This window comes from Phaenicophaeus curvirostris, chromosome 24 (genome assembly GCF_032191515.1).
Source record: "Phaenicophaeus curvirostris isolate KB17595 chromosome 24, BPBGC_Pcur_1.0, whole genome shotgun sequence".
Lineage (NCBI taxonomy): Eukaryota > Metazoa > Chordata > Aves > Cuculiformes > Cuculidae > Phaenicophaeus > Phaenicophaeus curvirostris.
Window position 1 is genome coordinate 4,256,494 of NC_091415.1, and position 9,225 is coordinate 4,265,718.

Here is a 9,225-nt window from a genome sequence, read left to right on the forward strand (position 1 = left end):
GCTAAAAAAAACCCTAATAATTGAGTGAAACGAGGTGGACAAGGGGAACCCAGCGCTGGTAGTGCTGGGGGGACATGGCCCCCGGAGTCCAGGCTGCTGGTGGGATGGGGCTCTGTGCCGCCGCAGAGCATCCTGCGACAGCAGGAAGGCAGCATCAGGGAAAAGCAGCTCCTGCTCTGCAGTCCCCAAGATGAACCTGTGCGGCAAGTCCTCCTCCTGCCCGACCCCCTGCCCAGCCTCATTGATCACAGCATCCTCTCGTGGAAGACCTCGATCCGCTTTTTATCTAAATATGAGTTTTATCAAAAAAAAACCCCACTCATTTGGGACAAATCCCTGCTGACCCCACTGTTCCCAGGGTTCCTGATTTCCCTGGTGACCCTCCCTGCCCCACACAGCCCAGGGCAGTGGTTAAATCCCCATCCCTGGAGGGGTTTAAAAGGCAGGAGGTGCTCAGAGACGTGACCTAGTAGTGGACAGGTATGGTTGGACTCAATGATCTCAAAGGTCTTTTCTAACCAAGCAATTCTACGATCGCAGCACCCATCTGGCTGAACCAGCCACAGCCTCAGCTCCCCCCAAATTCCTTCATGGAGCCAGAGGAGCAGCATCTGCATCCCAATATCCTCTCACTGAACCAGCCGCAGCCCCCCGAGATTCCTTCACGGAGCCAGAGGAGCAGCATCTCCATCCCAAAACCCTCTCACTGAACCAGTCAGAGACCCCACATTCCTTCACGGAGCCAGAGGAGCAGCATCTCTATCCCCAAACACTTGCACCGAACCAGCCACAGACTCATCCCTCAACATTCCCACACAGAGCCAGAGGAGCAGCATCTCCATCCCAAAACCCTCTTGCTGAACCAGCCTCAGCCCTCCGAATTCCTTCACAGAGCCAGAGGAGCAGCATCTCCATCTCAACATCCTCTCACTGAAACAGCCACAGGCCCCACATTCCTTCATGAAGCCAGAGGAGCAGCATCTCCATCCCCAAACGCTTGCACTGAACCAGCCACAGCCTCATCCCACAACGTTCCCACGCGAAGCCAGAGGAGCAGCGTCTCCATCCCAAAATCTTCTCACTGAACCAGCCACAGCCTCAGTCCCCCCCAATCCTTCACAGAGCCAGAGGAGCAGCATCTCCATCCCAGCGCCCCTCTAGCTGCAGGATCCAGGGCTCTGGTAGGATAGAGAGGGTCAGATCTTGGGGTTCAGCACCAGCAAGAGAGGTCTGGGGAGGCATCACCCCTGCGCGAGCAGCAGCAGCAGCTCCCCTCACACCCCAACTCCTTCATGCCCAAAGGGGCCAAGATCCACCAGCACCACTCGCAACGGGGAAAAAGCACCGTGGGGCTGGACCCCGTGACCCACTTCTGGGGTGGGAGCCGAGGCGATGGCACCACACGGATGGGCATCCTGCTCCTCCACCTCCCGCTGCTGCCCGTCCCCTCCCAGCCTCCGCTAAAAATAAATCCAGTAATTTCTAGGAAAGATCCTTGGAGAGAGCTGGAGTGCGTGGCCAGCACAGCCCGGCCAGAGGAGTGTGTGGATGCTGGGGACACAGGGTGTGTGGGAGCAGGCTGGGGGGTCACAGCCACCCCTCAGCCCTTGCAGCACTCCCAAATCCCAAGTGAATGTTTTTCCCCATCCACTGCAGCCCAAAGAATCCAAATAGCGAAAAAGTTGAGGCTGAGGCTGCACAAGGGCTGCTCATCTCTGGGGAAACCTCATCATTTCTCAGCCCGGGGTGGGGTACGGATGCTGGGGGGCTGAGCATCACCACTGGTCCTGGGGATGGGGCATCCTCGTCACTGGGATGGGATGGAGAACAGCCAAGGGAGGCAAATTTTTGGCAAATGATGAGAGCTGGAATAGCAACACAAGGTATTTCTACTCCAAAACCACCCTGAGAGATATCCCCACCTCCTGTGAGCCGCTCGACCCCAGCAGATAACTGGGGACAGTTTGCTGAGCCGCTAAGCTCCTGTTTAAGCAGCTAAGGGCAAGTGGCCGGATTTCCAGCCAGCACATCCCTCCGGCTGCTCACCCGGCCAGAAATACCGGTATGGGGGTAGGAAACCTGGGAACCCACCCCGCGGGGGCACAGCTCGCTCTGGCTCTGCCGCACCATCGCCCACGAAGGCATGAACTCCACCGTCAGCAAAGATTAATTTCCCCCTCGGCTCCGTGCTGCAGCTGTGACTTTATCACCAATCCCCATGTTCACATACATGGGCAACAGCACCAGGAAGAATCATAGCATCATAGAATCACCAGGCTGAAAAAGACCCACCGGATCATTGAGTCCAACCATTCCCATCAATCACTAACCCATGTCACTCAGCACCTCGTCCACCCGTCCCTTAAACCCCTCCAGGGAAGGGGACTCAACCCCCTCCCTGGGCAGCCTCTGCCACTGCCCAATGACCCTTTCTGTGAAGAATTTTTTCCTAATGTCCAGCCTGACCCTCCCCTGGTGGAGCTTGAGGCCATTCCCTCTCGTCCTGTCCCCTGTCCCTTGGGAGAAGAGCCCAGCTCCCTCCTCTCCACAACCTCCTTTCAGGTAGCTGGAGAGAGCAATGAGGTCTCCCCTCAGCCTCCTCTTCTCCAGGCTAAACACCCCCAGCTCTCTCAGCCGTTCCTCATCAGGCCTGTTCTCCAGCCCCCTCCCCAGCTTTGTTGCTCTTCTCTGGACTCGCTCCAGAGCCTCAACATCCTTCTTGTGGTGAGGGGCCCACAACTGAACACAGGATTCGAGGTTTGGTCTCCCCTGTGCCGAGTCCAGAGGGAGAAGAACCTCCCTGGACCTGCTGGTCACGCCGTGTCTGATCCAAGCCAAGATGCCATTGGCCTTCGTGGCCCCCTGGGCCCCTGCTGGCTCATGTTCAGTCGCTGTCAACCAACACCCCCAGGTCCTTCTCCTCCAGGCAGTTTCCAGCCAGACTTCTCCTAGTCTGGAGCTGCTCAGGGTTGTTGTGCCCCAAGTGCAGGACCCGGCATTTGGCCTTGTTAAACCTCATCCCATTGGTCTCAGCCCATGGATCCAGCCTGTTCAGATCCCTTTGGAGCCTCCCGACCCTCCAGCAGATCCACGCTTCCACCCAGCTTAGTGTTGTCCCCAAACTTGCTCAGGGTGTCCTCGATGCCTTCATCCAGGTCATTGATAAAGACATTGAACAGGGCTGGACCCAGCACTGAGCCCTGGGGACACCACTTGTCACTGGCCTCCAGCTGGATTTCACACCATTTCCCACCACTCTCTGGGCCCTCCAGCCAACCAGTTTTCCACCCAGGAGAGTGTGCGCCTGTCCAGCCCAGAGGTGACAGTTTCTAAGAAGAGAGAGACCACACAAGAAGCAGAGCTGTGTGTGAAATACTGGCGTGTTTATTGGTTGGCACTAGATTATAGCCTACACTCTTGTCAAACTTGCATCCACGGATTGATTATTATTATTATTTTCTCTTATAAAGACAATGATGATCTCCCTCTTGCACACAGAGGAAACAGCTTGAGCAAGGAACCAGATTGCACATCAGTGCAACCTCGATATCTGCCTCAAAGCACCCCAGACTCACTGCAGAAACCTCAATATCTGGCTCAATCACCCCAGACTCATTGCAGAAGAGGGATGAGATTCGGAGCGACACCGGAGCCAAGTGGATAGCGAGCCCTCTGGTCCTTCTGGAAACATTATGGATGCAAAGAATTCTGTACCTCATGCTATACCCGCAGCCCAGGACTCAGTCAGAGCAAGAGGGCATTTATTTATGGCTCAAGCTCAGATCTGACCCTCAAATAAAACAAAATATGTTTTCTACCAAATGCATTTAACACTGGATTGAGGTGGTGTAAGTAAGAACGAGTCCGAGGAGGCAGTAAGAAAAAGCATCAGCTGAAATGCTAGATTTCCAAAGTGCCCTTGCAGTTGTAAAGTGGTTTTGCAAACCATTTTGACTTAATACATCATAAAAAACCCATGTTAACTTTACCAGAAGATTAGAAACACAAAGCACTGGAGTGAGGAACAGAAGCCTGCAGCCAGAAAGTAAACCAAAACAGATGATGGGAATTACAAGTCCAAAACCATCTTGAATCCACAGAGAACTGAGTATTTAACTTACATTGAAAAAGCACTGAGAATCTCAGGCTTCTTCTACTTCCAATAAATGAGCAGGTTTGTTCCCTAGGTCAGTTTTTCCTCCTCCAAAATTCACAGATGTTTCCATCCCATCAGCACAGGAGCCTCCCTGGAGTCATCCCGGCTGACCCCAACGGTCACGCAGGAGCAGGAACCCCTGGCCGTATCGGCTGCTGCCTTCAGCCCCTCCTCAAGCTTGGATTCCATTGACTCTGAAAAGTTTCAGCAAGGTTCAAACCCTATTTTTCCTACAGGGACTGTTCATGCTGGTAGGAGAGGTTGGAACCTGGATCGGTATCACAGCCTTACCCTTGAGTTCGAACGCACCAGCTCAGACACGAAGAGAAGAGACAAAGCCCTGCAGCTTTGATCTCGGAGGTATCGTGGTTGGATAAGGAATGGAAGAGCCCAAGGCAGATCTGCTCACTGACATCCAGTGATGCTCCCTGGTTCTTTATCCTGTCGCTGGGTACACGCTCCGACAGGGTCCAGGACCCTGTTAGCCCAGCACAGTGCAGCTGCCAGGGAGTCTCGGGGACAGAGAGGTCAGGAAACACTAAGTGGTCGTTCCATATCTTCTGATTTAATAAATAGGACACACAGGAAGCTCAGCAAACACTCTTGGACATCCCAAGATTAACTGGAGGCAATTCTAGAGCCTATTTCTCAAGTACAACTTCAAAATTCTCGCTTTCCCATGAAAAAAAAAAAAAAGAAAAAAAACTCTATCAACTAGCACCAAAAAGAGACTTTATAAATCTCCTAAATACATCTTCAATCCAGTTAAGTGTTCTTTGTCACCAATCTACACCTCTCTCTGTTATGTACGGACCCCATGACCCTATATCCAGTAAAACACTACGTGTATCTCCACACACCAGAGCCAGGAGTCCGCTCCAACCGTATGGAATTCATTCCAGCACTGAGAAGAACAAGGAAACTATTTCTATGTGTGTGTTGTAGCCTCCAACACTGAGACAGGACGGGAGAATACATCAGGAGCAAGGCGACCTGCATCACCAGGCTGTGGTGTAGCCACTAGATGATGCTGTCTTGTTGAGCAAGAACAGAGCCAAGAGGGAAAACCCAGCCCTTCCAAAGCAAGAGAAGAACAGCTGGTGAATTACATGAATTAGATAATACGAAGTTCTTGGGTACCTTTATAAAGTAAGAGCTCTTCACGCCAACAAGCATCTGCAACAACATCATTCCTTGGTTTGGCTAAAGGGACTGGCAGGTTTCAATCCTCTCCCCAGAATCGGTAGCTTCTCCTCCGGGCAAGTTAAATATTCGCTCCTACCTTTCACAAACCTCTTGGGTCATCCCAGTTTCCTCTCACTGGAAACCCTGCATAGGTATAAATACAGCGGCTGGCTGTTGGAAAAGCACAAACATCCCATTTTTTTATATAATGCAGCATTTCTGAAAATGAGCAAGAAAACCTAAACTTGTAACTGGGAAAGACAAACGTTTGATCTGTGCAGCTTCCACTATTTTGCTCTTCTGGAGCAGTCAGCACATTGTAAAATGGTGAGTGCGTTTTCTGCATGGAAACGCTCAGGCAGAGGTTCTGGGAAGGGGATTGAGGATTCCTGACATTCCCTGCCCACATCGTCAGCCAGGGAGCACTTTGTGTCTGCACAAGGGGAAATGCAACACCAGCGTTTGGGATCCCTTTTAATTTTGAAGTTAGTTTGCTTTAAGGCACATTCCTGGTCCTGCTGAATTCAGCTGACTTCTTGCCCAACAGAAAACTGGGAAGTGCACAAAAGCTGATGGGAATGCTTGATGTTTCTTTTCAGCCCCAAAGCAGAGCTCTCGCCTTTGGAAACCACAGGAGCAGACCCAGCCGGTTGCTGGGTGCAGCCACCCATGGGTGGGGGGCTCTGAATTGCAATCCCTCCCCCCAGGGAGGCTCTGCCAGCAGCGTGAAGCTTTGGCACCTCACAGGATGGTGTGGGAGAACGCTCCTGCCTTACCAAGCTCAAACCAAACCAACCCAAGAAGGAGCCACCACCCCAGAACTGAAGAAAGATGAAATAAAAGACACAGCGAGAGCACCTGGCCATGCCACCAGCCCATGGCAAAGCTCAGCAAGGATTGTTATCCGCAGAGAGCCCCGGCTGGGCTCCCTTTCCCTGTAAATCTAACAGCTCCCTACAGCTTAACGTACAGATAAATCATAGATTTGCTACCAGGAACCAACCCAAGCATTTCTGCCCTCTCAACGTACAGAGCACGAGCACGGCACAGGGGAGGAATAGCCGGACTTTATCAAGCCAAGCTCACTCTCCCCGTGTGCTCCACGCAGCAGCTTAAAACTTGCCACTAAAGCCCAAAATTTTATCCTTTCTATTTGGTTTTAATTAGTTACCAGCTAATAGGGTTCATCAGTAACACCGGTCTATGACTTCAGCTCTGTTTAGCAGCATTCAACACCCATAACTCCAGTGTTTCAAGGGCCAACAACTTCCTCACTCCTCCTCACAGCACAGACTTGCTCCTCGATATATCCAGTGAGGTGTCCTTACCTATACCATGTATGGAAAGTGGCAAGGAGGAAAGTAATCTAATTAGCAGAATAACTCTACCCCTAAAAAGTTGCAGGGGACACTGGAAGATTCTCATGAGACCCTGGGGTTCAGGGCATGCCCAAAAGGTAAAAGCAGCCCTTCCGAGCTGGAGGCTGCACAGATCAACACGCCTGGCGTTTATCCCGAACAGGATTTCAGGGAATCAAGAAAAGCATCTGAAACCTGCAGCTTGAGAGAGACTTGATGGATTAGGTGCAAACTTGCTGCATGGAGAAATGAAGCACTGGTATTCCTCTGTTCCACCTACAAAAACTCCAGTGCCAGGGAAGATCAAAGCTCTGCTGAAAGCTGAACTACAAACATTATTCTTCAAAAGGAAGCTGCGACATGACACACAGTAATGCTCAATTGAAGGGGTCAGGCTAGACACTACATCGTTTGAGGTAAGAATCCCACTATCTCCACCACTAGGTCAGTATAGCACCAGTTTTAGCAATGCTGGAAGTCTGGGTCTAATCCTACAGGGCTTTAGCGGTTGGTCATGAGAGCAGCCCTAAGCAGTTTGATCACACAGGCACGAGCGTGCTCTGTGAACCCAGAGCACGTGCTGTCCTCCGAACAACCGCTCTGTCACTAATAAAGGTAGTTTGATTGTCGGTCCCAAACCAATTTAACTCCATTTTGGATAAAACCGCTTCCACTGCTGGGACACGCAGCTGCATCCGTTACTAAAGAACCTCAGATGCTGAGGAAGATGGGAAGTGGTGTGGTGCAGGGAGGGATCCAGGCAGCACAAGACTAAGGCCTGTTTTGAAACCCACATCTGCTGAATAAAGGCGGTTTCTACCCCAGGAGCTATTTCCAATTAAGAACGCTTAATATCAGCCACTCCATGTTACTGTGTTAACAGCATCAATTCATGCCACATTAAACCACTTTCTTGGCACAATTTATTTTTCTGACCCAAACAAATAAGCCATTAGCAAGTCATTAACAACATTCTACCCTAAATTGTCAGTTTAACAGCCCTGTAAAAACATTTTTTTAGTTTAGAAACAAAAGTGTGCATGCTGTTGATATTAAAACTGCAGTTACTCTTTCAGGAGTACCAGCTGTTTTGTCGCAAAGTGTTTCCACCATACTGATCCGTACAGGAAAGACAACAACTCAGTCGAAGGCAGTAGATGGCTGCGTTAGTGCCACCAGCGGCTCGGTATCAGCGGACTGTTGGAATTCCTTGTACGCTTCCAGATACAACATTCAAGCCCTTTTGAGAGTTTGGTTCAGGCCGATCAGCACAGAGTAAGAAAGTATTGTACATTCGTCTCTAAGTTGAAGTGAACTGAACTGGTGTAATTCAGGCTTGGTTCCAGACGCTTGGTTTCGAGCTACTTCTTGAATAATGCCTCCCAGCTTTTCCTTACGCGTGGTTTTTCATGTTAGCGATCACTGGCACTGCTTTTGGCCTTGCTCCTCCACACCGATGAAAGCAGGGAGAACAAACAAAGGAACAGAACAGGGTCTTAAAACGAACAGCTTCTTGCCAAAGCAGCAAGGATACCATTCCCTCTTGTCCCGGGCTCCATGGATATTTCTATCAGATTTTCATACTGTAAGCACTTCTTGGGAAGAGAGAACACTCCAGAACAGTGAGTATTTATTAGAATATTTTTTGTTAAATAAAGAGGGAGAGGGAGGGAAGGAAAAAGAAAAATAATAATAAAAAAAAAGAGTACTGCAGATTTAATTTCACATCTTGGCTCTGCTCTGACGAAGGAGAAGTTGCTGAATGCAGCAACTACTTCTTGTCCCAAGCCAGGGATTAATTAATGCCCCTCCCAAAACTTGTACCTGTCCCAGCCCACCCCCCAGCCCCGACCCTTCCCATTTTATTTCCCAACCAGACAACACTGTTGGCAAATCGAGACAGCATGAAACTTACAGCGATAAAAACAACAACAACAACAAAAGGTGAAGTGTGCCAATGCACCAGGGAACCTATGCCATCCAACGGTGTACTTGTCCTGCTCGGAAGTCAGCTGTACCTGTCGCAGAGGGAGCGTTTCAACGCTTCGAGTACGCTCCACGGTGCAACTGGAAGTGCTGCAGAACCACAGAACAAGAGATTGAACACCTGAGCTTTCCCCCCAAGACTTCTTTTCAGGGCCACTCACGATTCTCCCACTGAGGGTTCGTGCAGTAACACTCAGTAAGTACAATCCGATGCTTTAGCACAAATTACAAGTATCCAGTTCAGTACGGAATAAGGCATGTGGACAAGAAGAGACATCAGCAGAGCGCAGCAGGATCAGTGGGACAGTATTGGTGATGAACACTCCAGTTTGTCAAGACCCCACTCTAAATCCCTGATTCCTACCACAATGAAATTCCTTTTCTATCGTAGCGTTTCTGAGGCTATTCATTTTTGGCCAAGTGTTAAAAGACCAACTCCTTTTTTTGTTTCATATGGATGTAAATGCAGAAACATTGGCAGAAGCTGTAGGAGAAGCAATGGAGCAGCAGGGAAGTCTGCAGGTGATCAAAACTGCCCTC

At 50.2% G+C, this 9,225-nt stretch overlaps 1 long non-coding RNA gene across 1 annotated transcript in view; it reads left to right on the plus strand.

The window, feature by feature from the left end:
• The window catches only part of LOC138730648 (uncharacterized), a 256,765-nt gene that overhangs the window by 171,820 nt on the left and 75,720 nt on the right, over positions 1 to 9,225 (plus strand). The gene's annotated exons all lie outside the window — the stretch shown is intronic.